The sequence below is a fragment of the Triticum dicoccoides genome, chromosome 4A (assembly GCF_002162155.2).
Source record: "Triticum dicoccoides isolate Atlit2015 ecotype Zavitan chromosome 4A, WEW_v2.0, whole genome shotgun sequence".
NCBI classification, from domain to species: Eukaryota; Viridiplantae; Streptophyta; class Magnoliopsida; order Poales; family Poaceae; genus Triticum; species Triticum dicoccoides.
The window spans coordinates 524,365,816-524,386,767 of NC_041386.1; positions in this window are offsets into that span (position 1 = coordinate 524,365,816).

The window sequence follows — 20,952 nt, forward strand, 5'->3', positions numbered from 1 at the left end:
CCGACATCATTTGTTTATAACTCGACAATTTTGGCAATCATAAATCGGCAAGATCTGCATCTTTAAGCCAGTTGAATATTTTAAGACCAATATTTTTGTCAAATCGGAGCATTGAAGGCCAACTCAAATGGATTATTTCTTATAATATTTCTTTATAAGAGACACTGTCAGCAAATGGATTATGAAGCTGGCCTATTGACCCGGATATTCCAGGAGAAAATGTCAAGGACTTAAGGATGATCAGGTGCCGGCTTACAAGAATATTTAACCCGGAGCACAACCTGTCAAATTTGTTCTTGTGTTTATGTTGCAGGATCAGTTTAACATGGATAAATCCAAATTAAACTGGGGCTAATGTTGGGGATATACCCCGCGGTATGACTCAGCCGGAAGTATGACCCGGCCGGACTTGGCGTTTCACCAATGATCCGGTAGAGGGCTAGCGACTTACGGGTCTGGCGGCTCATTGGTCAGACAACTCATGAACCAGATGACTAATCGATGGCCCCAATGGCGGGTCGGATAGAAGACTCGGCCCAAGGCCCAGAAGGCCGGCTCATGTTATGGTGGGCCGGCTTAAGAGGAAAGCGTAAGGAATATTCCCTCACAAAGGAAGCAAGACTAGGACTCCACTTGTAATTGAGTAATCCTAATCCTACTAGGACTAGTCATGTAACCCGCCCCTTCAACTTATATAAGGAGGGGCAGGGCACCCCAAAGAGGGACAAACAAGAAGAAAATAATAGCTAATACTAAACACAACTAAAAGGGGAGCCGGCTTATGCGGCGACTCTCTCATGAGCATAAGAGATCTAGCCACAAACAACATGTAGGGCTATTACTGGATGATGTTTCCCGGGGCCCGAAGCTGTCTAAATCCTTGTCTTATGTTGCGTCTCTCGATTCCGCTCAACCCCTCTCAAGCTACTACAAAGATGCATTGGCCTCACGACTAAGTCCTCACACTAGGACATCTGCCGTGACAATTCCACGACACACACGATGCAGCCATCATCACCATCCATCACGACCGTCTGGAAGAGATCGGGCGGGATGGTGGGGAAGAACTAGCGGATGATCTGGTGTCGATGGTGGACCAGTCATGAAACTCGGGGACGAGGTTGGAGTAGATAGTGTCGTCCATGTGGTCCATGAGATGATACTCCCGGAACACGAGGGAGAATTACGTCTTCCACGTGTAGTAGGAGGAGTCCGCCTGAGAGAGACGAACCGGCACCCGCTCAAAGATGTTTAGGTTGCGGATGTCGTTCACATCGAGAGGGTTGGCGTCGGCGAACGGGTTGGAGTTGGTGGACATGAAAGACGTGACACACGACATGGCGCTCGGCGGCTTCAAACGACATGGCGCAGATGCGGTGCAGCGGTGGCTGACGAGGTGAGTTGGCGAGTGCGACGGCAGGCGGAGAACGATTGGGCAGATCAGGAGAGCGGGGCTGGCACGGACGATCGGGCGGGCGGTGTGACTTGGCGAGCGGGTGGCACGCTGGCGGGTTGCGAGTTGGCGGGCAGAGCTGGCGGCTAGCGGGTAGGGTCGGGCGGCGGCTCACGAGGCTGACGCGGTGGCGTGGTGCGAGCAGCAGCTGGGAAGGCTGGCAAGCGGGTAGATGCGGGCGGGCGGCTGGAGAGGCGGGCGCGCTGCAGGGAGAGGGAGGAGCGGCGGCCGGCACAGGAGGCACGCGGACGGCGACGGCGACGGCGGTGGTGGAAGGCTAGGGTTAGAACCCGGAAACTGATACCATGTATGAGATTATGATTGCACGATGTATTGCTCTTCATGCATAGGCACATATATATGATGTACACAGGTGGGCCATGGACCTCAACTATATAAAGAACTATAAGGCGGGCCCAATACACAATATGCACATAACACATATACTCAACAAGAATTGCTGCATCTTCATGAGTGCAATGCCGCGCTGATGAACTAGGGGTGTGTTTGGTTCGTAAATGAAGTGGAACATTTCACTGGAATGGATCTGTTTTGTGCTCGCATTTGGTTCGGGATATTTGATGGAATGGAGCGGTGTTAGAGCATCTATAGCCCAACGCCTTAAACACCCCTCAAACATTCTGGGTGGACGGTCTAATCAGTGACCGGTCAAGAAAAATGCGATCCAGACGAATGCCTCAAACGCTCAGGCTAACCGACACCCCTCATATTCAATTCAAATCTAGGGTGAATATGGGGCGACCTAGGCATGTTCGCCACGTCGCACCCGACAGCCTGACCCCATCATAAATTGCACCAAATCAATCCCTGACCTACCGATTTCATTTGCTCTCTCATCTCTTCTTCCTCCTCCGCGTCGGACGTCTCGTAGCTCCGCCGCTGTTCCGAGCCTCAGCACCGCCAACATCGGCACTGCTGCCCCCCCATCTATGCTCGCTGCCACGGATATCATTGCCGGACCGGACACCACAGTGGTATGTCCGACAACTTTCAGCTGCATCTTGGCCTCGATGCGTTTGACATATTGTCCGACCAGTTTTTATGTAATTTATTTGTAGGGAAAACAATGAATTCTTATACTTCGTTGGATGAGGCGTATATATGGACCAACGGAGCTTGATAAGATGACTGAAAATGAGTAATTCGATTCATCGGATTCGGACGAAGAAGTTGATATGATCATGCTCCTAAGCATGCAAGAGGAAATGAACCGGCAGGTGGAGCATATTCTCAACTTCAAGGGCTCAACCAAAGGGAGAAGAGTTATTAATCGAGATAGGGCCTCCGGAGCACGACTATTGTACAAGGACTGCTTTGCTCCGGACCAAACTTTACCAAATGATCCAATGGTTTCATTGTCATTTTCGTATGCGTGAACCATTGTTTTCACATTTTGGAGGGAGTGGAGGCACATGATGACTACTTCAAGCTCACTAGGGACTGTTGCAACCAACTTTCTTTCTTTTCTAAGAAGAAATGCACGACAGCTCCGAGGATGCTTGCACTTGGTACTGCCACCGATGCCGTTGGTGAGATGGTCCGAATGGGGGGGGGGGACACATGCCTGAAGAATACTCTCAGGTTTTCCCGCGTCGTGGTGCAGATGTTTGGAGCAGAGTATCTGAGAGAACCACATGTTCAGGACACAGAAAAGTTGTTGGTTATTGGAGATGCAAGAGGTTTTTTAGGTATGCTCGGATCAATTGATTGCATGCATTGACAAAAGAACTACCCTAAAGGTTTGCATCGAATGTAACAAGGCCACCATCATACTAGAAGCATTGGCATCACATGATTTATGGATTTGACATGTTTCCTTTGTAATGCGGGTTCTAACAATGACATTAATGTGCTTCAACGGTCTCCCATCTTCAGGAGGCTTTGTAATGGGGAATCGCCACCGTGCAACTACACTATCGACGATCGTGACTACAACATGGGATACTATCTTGCTGATGGCATCTATCCTCAGTGGGCAGCGTTTGTAAAGACCATATCCCAACCACAAGCCAACAAACAAAGCCACTTTTGTAACAATGTAGGAAGTGGCTAAGAAGGATGTGGAGAGGGCATTTGTGAAGGAAATATGCCCTAGAGGCAATAAAAAGTTGTTATTTATATTTCCTTATATCATGTATTCTTATTCATGCAAGAATTGTATTAACCGAAAACTTAGTACATGTGTGAATACATAGACAAAACATAGTGTCCCTAGTATGCCTCTACTTGACTAGCTCGTTAATGAAAGATGGTTAAGTTTCCTGACCATACACATGTGTTGTCATTTGATGAATGGGATCACATCATTAGAGAATGATGTGATGCACAAGACCCATATGTTAGCTTAGCATTATGATCGTTTGTTTTTATTGCTATTTCTTTCTTCATGACTTATACATATTCCTCTGACTATGAGATTATGTAACTCCCGAATACAAGAGGAACACCTTCTGTGCTATCAAATGTCACAATGTAACTGGGTGATTATAAAGATGTTCTACAGGTGTCTCCGAAGGTGTTTGTTGGGTTGGCATAGATCAAGATTAGGATTTGTCACTCCGAGTATCGGAGAGGTATCTTTGGGCCCTCTCGGTAATGGACATCACTATAAGCCTTGCAAGCAATGTGACTAATGAGTTAGTTGCGGGATGATGCATTATGAAACGAGTAAAGAGACTTGCCGGTAACGAGATTGAACTAGGTATGATGATACCGACGAACAAATCTCGGGCAAGTAACATACCGATGACAAAGGGAATGACGTATGTTGTTATGCAGTTTGATCGATAAAGATCTTCGAAGAATATGTAGGAACCAATATGAGCATCCACGTTCCGCTATTGGTTATTGACCGAAGATGTGTCTCTGTCATGTCTGCATACTTCTCGAACCCGTAGGGTCTACATGCTTAACGTTCAATGACGATTTGTATTATGAGTTATGTATTTTTGTGACCGAAGTTTGTTCAGAGTCTAGGATGAGATCACGAACATGACGAGGAGTCTCGAAATGGTCAAGAGGTAAAGATTCATATATTGGAAGGTTATATACGGACACTGGAATAGTTCCGAAGAGGTTCGGAGATTTTTCGGAGTACCGGGAGGTTACCGGAACCCCCCAGGAAAGTTAATGGGCCTCATGGGCCATAGTGGGGAGTGGGAGGAAGGCCACAATAGGAGGCATGTGCCTCCCCCTGCCCAATCCGAATTGGACAAGGGGTGGCGGCACGTCCCCCCTTTCCTTCTCCCTCTTCCCTCTTTCCCCTTTCCCCTCTCCGTTGGAAGGAAAGGGGGCCGAATCCTACTAGGAGTGGAGTCCTAGTAGGACTCCCCCCATGGCGCACCACCCCTAGGGCCGGCCACCTCCTCCTCCCCTCCTTTATATACGGGGGCGGGGGGCACCCCAAAGGCACACCAATAGTTCTCGTAGTCGTGTGCGGTGCCCCCCTCCACAATTTACTCCTCCGGTCATAGCGTCGTAGTGCTTAGGCGAAGCCCTGCGCGGATCACATCACCATCACCGTCACCACACCGTCGTGCTGACGGAACTCTCCATCGACCCTCTGCTGGATCAAGAGTTCGAGGGATGTCATCAAGCTGAATGTGTGCTGAACACGGAGGTGACGTACATTCGGTACTTGGATCGGTTGGATCGCGAAGACGTTCGACTACATCAACCGCGTTAACCTAACGCTTCCGCTTTCGGTCTACAAGGGTACGTGGACACACTTTCCCCTCTCGTTGTTATGCATCTCCTAGATAGATCTTGCATGATCGTAGGAATTTTTTTGAAATTGCATGCTACGTTCCCAACAGTGGCACCCGAACTAGGTCTATGCGTAGATGATATGCACGAGTAGAACACAAAGAGTTGTGGGCGATAATAGTCATACTGCTTACCACCAACGTCTTACTTTGATTCGGCGGTATTGTTGGATGAAACGGCTCAGACCAGCATTACATGACCACGTTCATGAGACTGGTTCTACCGACGTGCTTTGCACACAGGTGGCTGGCGGGTGTCTGTTTCTCCAACTTTAGTTGAATCGAGTTTGGACTACGGCCAGTCCTTGTTGAAGGTTAAAACAGCACACTTGACAAAAAATCGTTGTGGTTTTGATGCGTAGGTAAGAACGGTTCTTGCTAGAAACCCGTAGCAGCCACGTAAAACTTGCAACAACAAAGTAGAGGACGTCTAACTTGTTTTTGCAGGGCATGTTGTGATGTGATATGGTCAAGACATGATGAGATATAAATTGTTGTATGAGGTGATCATGTTTTGTAAAAGTTATCGGCAACTGGCAGGAGCCTTATGGTTGTCGCTTTATTGTATGAAATGCAATCTCCATGTAATTGCTTTACTTTATCTCTAAGCGGTAGCGATAGTCGTAGAAGCAATAGTTGGCGAGACGACAACAACGCTATGATGGATATCAAGGTGTCAAGCCGATGATGATGGACATCATGACGGTGCTTTGGAGATGGAGATCAAAGGCACAAGATGATGATGGCCATATCATTTCACATATTTTGATTGCATGTGATGTGTATCTTTTATGCATCTTTTTTTCTTAGTACGGCAGTAGCATTATAAGATGATCCCTCACTAAATTTCAGGGTACAAGTGTTCTACTTGAGTATGCACCGTTGCTACAGTTTGTCGTGCTGAGACACCACGTGATGATCAGGTGTGATAAGCTCTACGTTCACATACAACGGGTGCAAGCCCGTTTTGCATGTGCAGAATACTCGGGTTAAACTTGATGAGCCTAGCATATGCAGATATGGCCTCGGAACACTGAGATCGAAAGATCGAACGTGAATCATATAGTAGATATGATCAACATAGAGATGTTCACCATTGAAAACCACTCCATTTCACGTGATGATCGGACATGGTTTAGTTGATATGGATCACGTTATCATTTAGATGACTAGAGGGATGTCTATCTAAGTGGAAGTTCTTAAGTAATATGATTAATTGAAGTTTAATTTATCATGAACTTAGTCCTAATAGCTTTTGCATATCTATGTTGTTGTAGATCAATGGCCCGTGCTACCGTTCCCTTGAATTTTCATGTGTTCCTAGAGAAAGCTAAGTTGAAAGATGATGCTAGCAAATACATGGACTGGGTCCGTAACTTGAGAATTATCCTCATTGCCGCATAGAAGAATTATGTCCTGGAAGCACCGCTAGGTGCGAGACCCGCTGCAGGAGCAACTCCAGACATTATGAACGTCTGGCAGACAAAAGCTGATGACTACTCGATAGTTTAGTGTGCCATGCTTCACGGCTTTGAATCGGGACTTCAAAGATGTTTTGAATGTCATGGAGCATATGAGATGTTCCAGGAGTTGAAGTTAATATTTCAAGCAAATGCCCGAGTTGAGAGATATAAAGTCTCCAACATGTTCTATAGGTGCAAGATGGAGGAGAATAGTTCTATAGACGAACACATAATCAGAATGTCTAGGTACCATAACCACTTGACTCAGCTGGGAGTTAATCTTCCTGATGATAGTGTCATTGACAGAGTTCTTCAATCACTGCCACCAAGCTATAAAGGCTTCGTGATGAACTATAATATGCAAGGGATGGAAAATACTATTCCCGAGCTCTTCGCAATGCTAAAGGCTGTGGAGGTGGAAATCAAGAAGGAGCATCAAGTGTTGATGGTTAACAAGACCACCAGTTTCAATAAAAAGGGTAAAGGGAAGAAGGGGAACTTCAATAAGAATAGCAAGCAAGTTGCTACTCCCAGGAAGAAGCCTAAGTCTGGACCCAACTCTGAAACTGAGTGCTTCTACTGCAAAGGGACTAGTCACTAGAAGCGGAACTGCCCCAAGTATTTGGCAGATAAGAAGGATGGCAAAATGAAAGGTATATTTGATATACATGTTATTGATGTGTACCTTACTAATGCTCGCAGTAGCGCCTGGGTATTTGATATTGGTTCTGTTGCTCATATTTGCAACTCAAAATAGGGGCTACGGATTAAAAGAAGATTGGCTAAGGACGAGGTGACGATGCGCATCAGAAATGGTTCCAAGGTCGATGTGATCGCCGTCGGCACACTACCTCTACATCTACCTTCGGGATTAGTTTTAGACCTGAGTAATTGTTATTTGGTGCCACCGTTGAGCATGAACATTATATCTGGATCTTGTTTGATGCGAGACGGTTATTCATTTAAATTAGAGAATAATGGTTGTTCTATTTATATGAGTAATATCTTTTATGGCCATGCACCCTTGATGAGTGGTCTATTTTTGTTGAATCTCGATCGTAGTGACACACATATTCATAATATTGAAGCCAAAAGATGCAAAGTTAATAATGATAGTGCAACTTATTTGTGGCACTGCTGTTTAGGTCATATTGTTGTAAAGCGCATGAAGAAACTCCATGCAGATGGGCTTTTGGAATCACTTGATTATGAATCACTTGATGCTTAAGAACCATGCCTCATGGGCAATATGACCAAGACTCCATTCTTCGGAACAATGGAGCGAGCAACAGACTTATTGGAAATAATACATACTGATGTATGCAGTCCGATGAGTGTTGAGGCTCGCGGCGGGTATCGTTATTTTCTAACCTTCACAGATGATTTGAGAAGATATGGGTATATCTACTGAATGGAACATAAGTCTAAAACATTTGAAAAGTTCAAAGAATTTCAGAGTGAAGTGGAAAATCATCGTAACAAGAAAATAAAGTTTCTACGATCTGATCGTGGAGGTGAATATTTGAGTTATGAGTTTGGTCTTCAGTTGAAACAATGTGGAATAGTTTCGCAACTCACGCCACTTGGAACACCACAGCGTAATGGTCTGTCCGAACATCATAACCGTACTTTATTAGATATGGTGCGGTCTATGCTGTCTCTTACCGATTTACTGCTATCATTTTGGGTTATTCTTTAGAGACAACTGCATTCACGTTAAATAGGGCACCATCTAAATCCATCACCATATGAACTGTGGTTTGGCAAGAAACCTAAGCTGTCGTTTCTTAAAGTTTTGGGCTGCGATGCTTATGTGAAAAAGCTTCAACCTGCTAAGCTCGAACCAAAATCGGAGAAATGCATCTTCATAGGATACCCAAAGGAAACTATTGGATACACCTTCTATCACAGATCCGAAGGCAAGATATTTGTTGATAAGAATGGATCCTTTCTAGAGAAGGAGTTTCTCTCGAAAAAAGTGAGTGTGGGGAAAGTAAAACTTGATGAGGTAATTGTACCTTCTCCTGAATTGGAAAGTAGTTCATCATAGAAATCAGTTCCAGTGATTCCTACACCAATTAGTGAGGAAGCTAATGATGATGATCATGAAACTTCAGATCAAGTTACTACCGAACCTCGTAGGTCAACCAGAGTACGGTCCGCACCAGAGTCGTATAGTAATCCTGTTCCGGAGGTCTTACTAGACCATGACGAACCTACGAACTATGAGGAAGCAATGATGAGCCTAGATTCCATGAAATGGCTTGAGGCCATGAAATCTGAGATGGGATCCATGTATGAGAACAAAATGTGGACTTTGGTTGACTTTGCCCGATGATCGGAAAGCCATAGAGAATAAATGGATCTTCAAGAAGAAGACTGACACTGGCGGTAATATTACTGTCTACAAAGCTCGACTTGTTGCGAAAGGTTTTCGACAAGTTCAAGGAGTTGGCTACGATCAGACCTTCTCATTTGTAGAGATACTTAAGTCTGTCTGAATCATCTTAGAAATTGTTGCATTTTATGATTATGAAATTTGGAAAATGGATGTCAAAACTACATTACTTAATGGATTTCTTAAAGAAGAGTTGTATATGATGCAACCATAAGGTTTTGTCGATCCTAAAGGTGCTAACAAAGTATGCAAGCTCCAACGATCCATTTATGGACTGGTGCAAGCATCTCGGAGTTGGAATATACGCTTTGATAGTGTGATCAAAGCATATGGTTTTATACAGACTTTTGGAGAAGCCTGTATTTATAAGAAAGTGAGTGGGAGCTCTGTAGCATTTCTAATATTATATGTGGATGACATATTGTTGATTGGAAGTAATACATAATTTCTAGATAGCATAATAGGATACTTGAATAAGAATTTTTCAATGAAAGACCTCGGCGAAGCTGCTTATATATTGGGTATCAAGATCTATAGAGATAGATCGAGACACTTAATAGGACTTTCACAAAGCACATACCTTGATAAAGTTTTGAAGAAGTTCAAAATGGATCAGTCAAAGAAAGGGTTCTTGCCTGTGTTACAAGGTGTGAAGTTGAGTCAGACTCAATGCCCGGCCACTGTAGAAGATAGAGAGAAAATGAAAGTCATTCCCTATGCCTCAGCCATAGGTTCTATCATGTATGCAATACTGTGTATCAAACCTGATATGTGCCTTGCTATAAGTTTAGTAGGGAGGTACCAAAGTAATCCAAGAGTGGATCACTAGACGTCGGTCAAGAACATCCTAAAATACCTGAAAAGGACTAAGGATATGTTTCTTGTTTATGGAGGTGACAAAGAGCTTGTCATAAATGGTTACGTCAATGCAAGCTTTGACACTGATCCGGATGACTCAAAGTCACAAACCGGATACGTATTTATATTCAATGGTGGAGCTGTAAGTTGGTGCAGTTCCAAGAAGAGCATCATGGCGGGATCTACGTGTGAAGCCGAGTACATAGCTGCTTCGGAAGTAGCAAATGAAGGAGTCTGGATGAAGGAGTTCATATCCGATCTAGGTGTAATACCTAGTGCATCGGGTCCAATGAAAATCTTTTGTGACAATACTGGAGCAATTGCCTTACCGAAGGAATCCAGATTTCGGAAGAGAACCAAACACATGAAGAGACGCTTCAATTCCATCCGCGATCAAGTCAAGGAGGGAGACATATAGAATTGCAAAATACATACGGATCTGAATGTTGCAGACCCGTTGACTAAGCCTCTTCCACGAGCAAAACATGATCAACACCAAGACTCCATGGGTGTTAGAATCATTAGTATGTAATCTAGATTATTAACTCTAGTGCAAGTGGGAGACTCAAGGAAATATGCCCTAGAGGCAATAATAAAGTTGTTATTTCTATTTCCTTATATCATGTAAATGTTTATTATTCATGCTAGAATTGTATTAACCAGAAACTTAGTACATGTGTGAATACATAGACAAAACAGAGTGTCCCTAGTATGCCTCTACTTGACTAGCTCGTTAATCAAAGATGGTTAAGTTTCCTCACCATAGACATGTGTTTTCATTTGATGAACATGATCACATAATTAGAGAATGATGTGATGGACAAGACCCACCCATTAGCTTAGCATTATGATTGTTTAGTTTTATTGCTATTGTTGTCTTCATGACTTATACATATTCCTCTGACTATGAGATTATGTAACTCCCGAATATAGGAGGAACACCTTCTGTGCTATCAAACGTCACAACGTAACTGGGTGATTATAAATATGCTCTACATGTGTCTCCGAAGGTGTTTGTTGGGTTGGCATAGATAAAGATTAGGATTTGTCACTCCGAGTATCGAAGCGGTATCTCTAGGCCCTCTCGGTAATGCACATCACTATAAGCCTTGCAAGCAATGTGACTAATGAGTTAGTTGCGGGATGATGCATTATGGAACAAGTAAAGACACTTACCTGTAACGAGATTGAACTAGGTATGATGAAACCGACGTTCGAATCTCGGGCAAGTAACATACCGATGACAAAGGGAATGACGTATGTTGTTATGCAGTTTGACCGATAAAGATCTTCGAAATAATATGTAGGAACCAATATGAGCATCCAGGTTCCGCTATTGGTTATTGACCGGAGATGTGTCTCGTTCATGTCTACATAGTTCTCGAACCCGTAGGGTCCGCACGCTTAACGTTCGATGACGATTTATGAGTTATGTGTTTTGGTGACCGAAGTTTGTTCAGAGTCCCGGATGAGATCACAGACATGACAAGGAGTCTCGAAATGGTCGAGAGGTAAAGATTCATATATTGGAAGGTTATATATGGACACCAGAATGGTTCCGAAGAGGTTCGGGATTTTCGGAGTACCGGGAGGTTACCCGACCCCCGAGGAAAGTTAATGGGCCTCATGGGCCATAGTGGAGAGAGGGAGGAAGGCCACAAGAGGAGGCGTGCGCCTCCCCCCTGCCCAATCCGAATTGCACAAGGGGTGGGGCCCCCTCCTTTCCTTCTCCCTCTCCCCTCTTTCCCCTTTCCCCTCTCCGTTGGAAGGAAGGGGCGAACCCTACTAGGAGTGGAGTCCTAGTAGGACTCCCCCCCCATGGCGCGCCACCCCTAGGGCCGGCCACCTCCTCCTCTCCTCCTTTATATACGGGGGCGGAGGGCACCCAAAAGGCACACCAATAGTTCTCTTAGCCATGTGTGGTGCCCCCCTCCATAGTTTACTCCTCCGGTCATAGCATCGTAGTGCTTAGGCAAAGTCGTGCGCGGATCACATCACCATCACCGTCACCACACCGTTGTGCTGACGGAACTCTCCCTCGACCCTCTACTGGATCAAGAGTTCGAGGTACGTCATCGAGCTGAACGTGTGCTGAACACGGAGGTGTCATATGTTTGGTACTTGGATCGGTTGGATCGTGAAGATGTTCGACTACATCAACCGCGTTAACCTAACGCTTCCGCTTTGACACACTCTCTCCCCCTCTCATTGCTATGCATCTCCTATATAGATCTTACGTGATCGTAGGAATTTTTTAAATTGCATGTTGCGTTCCCAACAATTTGGAGTGCTTCAAACTCGTTAGATAATTGTTTGTGGAGCTACAGTGATGTGGGAATTAGAAGCTTTGTGGCAGCTGATGACATGTTATGTTATTTTGCATAATATGATTGTCGAGGATGAGGGTGACGGGGTAGCCCAAACCAATGATTTTGAAGCGCCTGAAGAATAAGTCCAAATCCCAGAAGATCAAGATGGACCAGCTTATTAACTTTCTGCAGATGCATATCTTTGAGATCATCACGTGCACGCACAAGTACTAAGTGATATTGTGGAGCATATGTGAACCCCACAATGGAAACAAAAGAGCTAATGTTTTTGCACTTAATATAAATTTTATGTAAGAACAATGTATTTTCGCTACCAACATTTATTATGTACATCCGAGAATGGCGTGTATGATGGGCGTTGATATGTATCCAATGTATCTATTTTTTATTGTTCTATGCTATTATAGTATCAATCTTTTGTGTTTTATATGCAATTATATCCCATTTTTCTGGGACCAATTCCTATTAACTTAATGTCAAGTGCCAATTGCTTTTTTTTTGCCTATGTTTGGTTTTCCATGAAATCAGTACCAAACGAAGTCCAAATGCCCGAAACTTTTTGAAATTTTTTTTTGGACAAAAGAGACCCTAGAAGCTTCGGGAGGAGACCGGACGAGAAACAAGGAGACGGCAAGGCACTTGGGGGCGCCCAGGGGGTAGGCGCACGCTAGTTCCTTGTGGGCCCGTCGTGGCTCCTCTGACCTAATTCCACCTCTATAAATTCTCTAAAATAGAGAAACCAACACAGAGCCACCCAAAATACTTTTTTCCCCCGCCGCAAGTTTCTGTTCTTCAGAGATCCCATCTGGAGACCTTTTACGGTACTCTGCTGGAGGGGGAATCGGTCATGGAGGACATGTCTTATACCTGTCAACTAAGCCATCTGCCTTTTTCTTAATTCTGTAAACCCAGTTACAATCAATAATATTTTTACCCCTTTTTTCAGGTACAAGATGCCATGTCTTGTTTCTCATAGGCGCAGAGTAGTCTTCATCCATTGCACTTTTCCATCTTGGATCATCTAGTGCAGTTTCCACTTTTATTGGATCCTCTTTGATACACAACATGCCATACGGTATAGTGTCATCAGTTCAAACTTTTAGATTTCTTATACCTTCTTGTAGTCCAGTCATGGCACGAGAGGTCACAACAAATTGTAGTTGAACAGGGTGTGTAGTTTGCTATGCAGGAGATGGTGCAGGCGGTCCATCTACAGAAGATCCTATAGAAGTGCTCAATCCGCTTTTCATAGTTGATCCGGAGGCAGACCTGGTGGTCTGTGGTGTGGCCGAAATTGCAACCGCCACTGATTCGGCGACCATAGAAAATCCATAGCCACCATGCACTTGTGCCGATATCGTTGGCACCAACCCACATGTGGGACGCGATCCACTCCGGTTGCTATTGCGGCTGTCAGCCTGCGCATGGGCCGCAGACCTGATGTCGCGGCTGGTAATGTGGCGCCCGCTCACTGGTTGGTCAAGCTCCTGGTAGGTGCGCCATCCAGAGGAGATTCCCTCGTGCGATCTAAGGCGTCCTGACGTACATGAGTTCTAAGTGACGACGGATCCACCTCATGTCAAGCGCATGCCTCGTCTTCTTCTGGCACATGAAATATGGCCTCATTTTCTCGAAAATCTTGATCATTTCCTGCACCAATTTCTTCTGCATTTCGTGATCATGCACATGTGAAGACACAATACTAGGGTTGGTAGAAATATAATTTTGGTGAGTACAATTGTCGCCCCCCATGATCAATATTTTGGAAATTTGGTGGAAGAAGAAGAATTTCTTTTCGAAGAAGTGCTCTGACATTGGGATGAAGTGATTCAAATGGAAATATGGGCTCTTCCAATACGGCATCATGAGAGATGTAGACCCTGCCGCTAGAAACATCTAGGCATTTAACTCCTTTTTGAATTGGACTATTTCCAAGAAATACACACTTCTTTGAGTGGAATGCAAGTTTGCGTGCATTGTATGGTCTAAGATTGGGGCTAGCATGCACAACCAAAACACATGAAGTGGTTTGTAATCAGGAGTGATATTAAAGACACGTGTGATGGGAGTCTCAAATTTGATGACTTTGCTAGGGAGAAAGTTAATGAGATATGTGGCAAGTCAAGAATGATTCATCGCAAAAATTTAATGGCATGGATACGATTGCTAGTAAGGCTAGCCCTACCCCAACAACATGGCAATGTTTTATTTTGGCAGAGTCGTTCTGTTTATGTGCATGAGGACACAAAACATGATGTGAGATGCCAAGTTATTGAAAAACGTATTGAGTTTCTTGTATTCATCTCCCTAGTAAATTTCCATGGCAATGATCTTAGTGTTAAGCTTTCATTCAACAAGATTTTGGAAATTCTCAAAAACTTGAAACACTTCAGATCATTTCTTAAGGAGATAGATCCAAGTAAATTTGCTATAATCATCAATAAAGATTACATAATATGAATGTCTACCAACTAAAGTAGGAGGTGCCCCCCAAAAATCTGAGAATAGAAGTTGTAAGGATGTAGTGGAAATGCTGATAGAAATAGGATATGGTAGCCGATGACTTTTAGCTTGCTGATATGGATACCAAACTGACTCAATGTTAGACTCATGAGAGTGGGGAAATTTATTCTTACTAAGAACAAGTTTAACAATAACTAATGACGGATTACCTAATCTACTATGTCACTTTGTTGAAGATGGCTTGACGACAACAAAGGCTTCTTTATTTGATGATGAAGATATGAGTAGGTAGAGGCCTCCCACGCTACTTGCCCCTAAAAAGTATTATCCTCGTGTCCAAGTCCTTACCAAAAATAAATAAGGATAAAACTCAATGAGCACAAGGTTGTCAAGGGTAAATGATACGTCCATTTTGCATCATGCTTTTATATTGATATTTATTGCATTATGGGCTGATATTACACATTATATCACAATACTTATGCCTTTTCTCTCTTATTTTATAAGGTTTACATGAAGAGGGAGAATGCCGGTAGCTGGAATTCTAGACTGGAAAAGGAGCAAATATTATAAACCTATTCTGCACAATTCCAAAAGTCCTGAAACTTCACGGAGAATATATTTGGAATATAAAAAATTATTGGGTGAAGAAAGCACCAGAGGGGGCACCTACCATTCACAAGGGTGGAGGGCGCACCCTACCCCCTGGGGGCGCCTTCCGGTCTTATGGGCCACCTGGCGACCCCCGACGCCCATCTTATGCTATATGGTGTGTTTTGACCTGGAAAAATCAGAAGGAAGCATTCGGGAAGAAGCGCCGCTGTCTCGAGGTGGAACCTGGGCAAAACCAATCTAGGGCTCCGGTGGAGCTGTTTTGCCGGGGAAACTTCCCTCCGGGAGGGGGAAATCGAAGCCATCGTCATCACCAACAATCCTCTCATCGAGAGGGGGTCAATCTCCATCAACATCTTCACCAGCACCATCTCCTCTCAAACCCTAGTTCATCTCTTGTATCCGATCTTTGTCTCAAAACCTCAAATTGGTACATGTGGGTTGCTAGTAGTGTTGATTACTCCTTGTAGTTGATGCTAGTTGGTTTATTTGGTGGAAGATCATATGTTCAGATCCTTAATGATAATTAATACTCCTCTGATCATGAACATGAATATGCTTTGTGAGTAGTTATGTTTGTTCCTAAGGACATGGGAGAAGTCTTGTTATAAGTAATCATGTAAATTTGGTATTCGTTCGATATTTTGATGAGATGTATGTTGTCTTTCCTCTAGTGGTGTTATGTGAACATCGACTACATGACACTTCACCATGATTTGGTCCTAGGGGAAGGCACTGGGAAGTAATAAGTAGATGATGGGTTGCTAGAGTGACAGAAGCTTAAACCCTAGTTTATGCGTTGCTTCGTAAGGGGCAGATTTGGACCCATATGTTTCATGCTATGGTTAGATTTATCTTAATTCTTCTTTTATAGTTGTGAATTCTTGCGAGAGGGGTTAATCATAAGTGGGAGGCTTGTCCAAGGAAGGATAAAACCCAAGCACCGGTCCACCCATATATCAAATTATCAAAGTAACGGACATGAACCATATGAGCATGATGAAAACTAGCTTGACAACAATTCCCATGTGTCATCGGGAGCGCTTTGCTTTATATATGAGTTAGTCCAAGCTTGTCCTTTGCTACAAAAAGGATTGGGACACCTTGCTGCACCTTGTTTAGGTTTTTCACTTGTTAGCTGTTACAAATTATCTTATCACACAACTACCTATTACCGATAATTTCAGTGCTTGTAGATAATACCTTGCTGAAAACCTCTTGTCATTTCCTTCTGCTCCTCGTTGGGTTTGACACTCTTACTTATCGAAAGGACTACAATAGATACCCTATACTTGTGGGTCATCAAGACTCTTTTCTGGCGCCGTTGCCGGGGAGTGAATCACCTTTGGTAAGTGGAATTTGGTAAGGAAACATTTATAGAGTGTGAATATGTTTTGTGAGTAGTTATGTTTGTTCCTGAGGACATGGAAGAAGTCTTGTTATAAGTAATCATGAATATTTGGTATTCGTTTGATATTTTGATGAGATGTATGTTGTCTTTCCTCTAGTGGTGTTATGTGAATGTCAACTACATGACACTTCACCATGATTTGGGCCTAGGAGAAGGCATTGGGATGTAATAAGTAGATGATGGGTTGCTAGAGTGACAGAAGCTTAAACCCTAGTTTATGTGTTGCTTCGTAAGGGGCTAATTTGGATCCATATGTTTAATGCTATGGTTAGATTTATCTTAATTCTTCTTTCGTAGTTGCGGATGCTTGCGGGAGGTGTTAATCATAGGTGGGAGGCTTGTCCAAGGAAGGACAACACCCAAGCACCGGTCCACCCACATAACAAATTATCAAAGTAACGAACGTGAATCATATGAGCATGATGAAAACTAGCTTGAGAACAATTCCCATGTGTCCTTGGGAGCGCTTTGCTTTATATAAGAGTTCGTCCAGGCTTGTCCTTTGCTACAAAAAGGATTGGGACACCTTGCTGCACCTTGTTTACTTTTGTCACTTGTTACCCGTTACGAATTATCTTATCACACAACTATCTGTTACCGATAATTTCAGTGCTTGCAGATAATACCTTGCTGAAAAACGCTTGTCATTTCCTTCTGCTCCTCGTTGGGTTCAACACTCTTACTTATCGAAAAGACTACGATAGATCCCCTATACTTTTGGGTCATCAGTAAACCTATGAACAGAGAGAAGATTCTTTGATGTTTCAGGAACATATAGAATTCTATTTAGATGCAAATTTTTTATGGGTTTTTTAACAATTGTACTACCAATGTGAGTAATTTTCATACCAGAACCACTTATGGTGTGCACTTGATCACCTCCACGATATTTGTCTCTGATTGTCAGCTTGTCCAGCTCTCCCTGATATGATTTGTAGCACCAGTATCCATGTACTGGTTCATGTTGATGCCATAGAAGTCGGTTACAACATTGACCTCCTTCTCCTCGTAATCATACTCCTCATAGCAATCCCAACACTCATGAGCACCCCTTAGTGATGTTTGAAACATATTTGACATTCAGTGTAGTCCCGAGGCGGTTGGCACTGCTACTGCTGTTGTTGCAGATGTCCTCGAGAGCTCACGTCACCATTGCTAGATGGTCGAAGGCAGAGATTTGAGCAAAGAGCTTGGACGCCTTGACAGCGTCGATGGCCGCCAGAACGGGATCATAGTCGCGATCAAAACCAACAAGCACATAGTCCACCATCTCAGGATCAGAGATGGGATGGCCCGCCGCTGCGAGTTCATCACTGGGATTCTTCATCTTGGCGATGTAGGAGGTGTTGTTCATGTTGCCCTTCTTCATGGTGGCGATGGCTATTCTCAAATTGGTGATTCGAGATTGGGACTATGATGCGAAGAGGGCGGTGATGGAAGTCTAGAGATCGAAGGTCGATTCTTTCCCCATGACTTGAGCGAGGATTTCCTTCGAAAGATAATTTAGCAGGTAGCTCAGAACATGCTGATCCTTCGAGATTCATGGTCCGTAGAGGGGATTTGGCCCCATGGCCATGGTCTTGTCTTGTTGTTGTTGCTCCATTTGCTTCGAAGGCACTGCATCAGATCCATCCAGGAGCCATGTCACCTACGCTCCATGCAGGGCGGGCATAACCTGGGCCTTCTAGAGGAGATAATTTCCCTCGATAGCTTCTCAGATGACAGTTACCTGAGGTTGAGGATGACCAGAGTTGAGGAGGAAGACATGATAGAAGGTAGGTGGCTGTTTGTTTTTCTGTAGCTAGATTGGAAGAGGATCAGCTCTGATACCATATTAATTCATGCACCAGCCAACTCATCCAAGAGTCTAAACTGATGGAGAGGCGGGCAATATATTTCAACACTCCCCCTCATGTCTAGGCTATTTTAGTCCTTAGATGTGGGATTGATGTAGGCCGCAGAATATATTTTTAATACTGCATTGGCAAGATCATGAATTCAAGACCTCTTGGCTCTGGTATCATGTAAGACAGAAGCGTTCCTACACCCTCGTAAGGGAGCCGCATGAATTATATTGATCGAGGACAGGAAGCCCCTATGGTGGCTTACGAGTTTCCATCTATCGCTAATGATCCGATGGTTATAGGAGATAAGAGATCCAACCAGATACGGGAGAGAGAAGGGACAGAGGTTGAGATTACATGAGTTTAAACTACCTCTATCTAACAAAGAGGTGTTTGATGTAAGAGGAGGAGATGGAGGAAAAATACCAAGTCAAATTTTCCACATTGATTTTTTGCCAACTTAGCATGGAAGCCAGGCCCCACTATCATAATTGTGGCTCAGTGCGCTAACGAGCAGTTAGTGCATTTGGTGAAAAAATAGCATTTGTCTGGTGATTTTCCATCCAAAAAGGTAAAGTGGTGGCTAAGAGCTAATCATGTCACAATTATGGTGGGTTTATACATTTTACTCCACTACACAGATGCCAATCATTGTCCAGAACCAGCTAGAACGTCTTTGCCCATTTTTGTGATGGAGCTTATGCATAACACACCTGTTATTAGTTTTTTTAACTTGGGCATGTTATTACTTTTTTCTTCTTTCTTCACCATGTTTAAATTTCCACAATGTCATTTTTCTACACGGGTTAATGTGTTCCCTCTAGTATCAAATAAGGATGAGTTGAAGGGATATAGATTAGGAAAACGACTGAACTTCATTTGAGTTTGGTCCATGTATCGCTCCCTAGCGCCACTCGGGCAGTGAGCAGCCCCCGCCGTGACAAACCCCTCCTCCGCCCCCTTCCTTCCCCCCTCACCGTCGTCGGTCGGTGTTAGTCTGAAGCCTCGTGCGGCAGATGGTAGCATTGAGGGCTTGTATCCCTTTGTTGAAGTGTGTACTCAAGACACTAGGGAGCAAGGATACCCTGTATTTGTGAGTTTGGCAAGGGGCTAAAACACTCTGTTCTCCATAAGTGAGGAATCACACGAGACACAAGGATTTTTATACACGTTCAGGTCTTCATGGAAGCATATAACCATATGTTATGTTCTTATTGGTATCAAAGTGGGGAATACAAGTGCTTGAGTGTTACAAAAGATGTGGTCGGAGTGCAACCGGTGGTGGTCGGGGTCCTAAATAGAGTGCTTGAGCACTCCTAACGCTACTCTTCCTTGCTCGATATCTGCTTCTCTTGGGTAGAGCTTGTGACTAGTAGTCTTCTTGGGATCTATTGTTGTATGCTTCTTGTGGGTTGGGTCTTCAATGTCCTCCCCTTATATGGCCTGGGGGTACCACAATGATCGGTTAGGCATGTGTGAACGGATAGAAAGGATTGTTGGTGCTTCGTACAAGTTGTATTCTATACTAGGAGTAGATGACCTGATACTATAGCACGTCAGGTGCTCGAGTACCTCCTGGCATGTGTTCAACTTGATGTGATGTCGCACACCGCCCTTCTTGGTCAAGGGGCGGGTCAGAGCCTTGCCACGCTCACCTGACTGATAAGGCATGCACCTGATCTGCCCGAGGCGCCCGCCCAGCCTAGTCTTTGTCGATGACCTACTTCTGTAGGGGGCTACGATGTGTAGTCTACGTGGGCATTAAATGCTCGGTCAGTGGAGTGCGCCGCAAGGGCCGTTTGCCCTTGCGACACGTGGATCGAATGCTCGGGGCTCCGGGTGGTGATGTCCGCATGGCTGATGTTTTGAACTTACCTCAGGATCTTCTGCGTCTCGTGGCATTGTTGTAGCCATGTATCTGAGTGTATCTTCATGCGGTAATGGTTGTTAGTCATGAAAAAATGGTCTATGTGTTTTTAACTAATTATTATTTTCCCAAGCATTTGACAGGCTTAGGGGTACACCGTTTCTGTCATACTAACACCCCTCTTGTGCCTTCCCATCGCACTCTTCGTCGGAGACCTCATTCTACATGCACCGCGTTATGGAGGTGCTTTCCCCGGAGCTTGTGGTCATAGTCAGGAGGGTCGTGACCGCCCTTCTCTAGGTTGAGGGCAGGCGGTCGCCACATTTTGTTTATCCACATTCAGATCTGTGGGCCTAGAGGATTTTCGCTTCATTCTTTCACAAACATATTTTCGACTTCTGTGAGAGTCCATGGTGACGAACGGTTTGATGGTGTTCCCAAAAATTGGACTGTTTGCGGAAAAAAAAT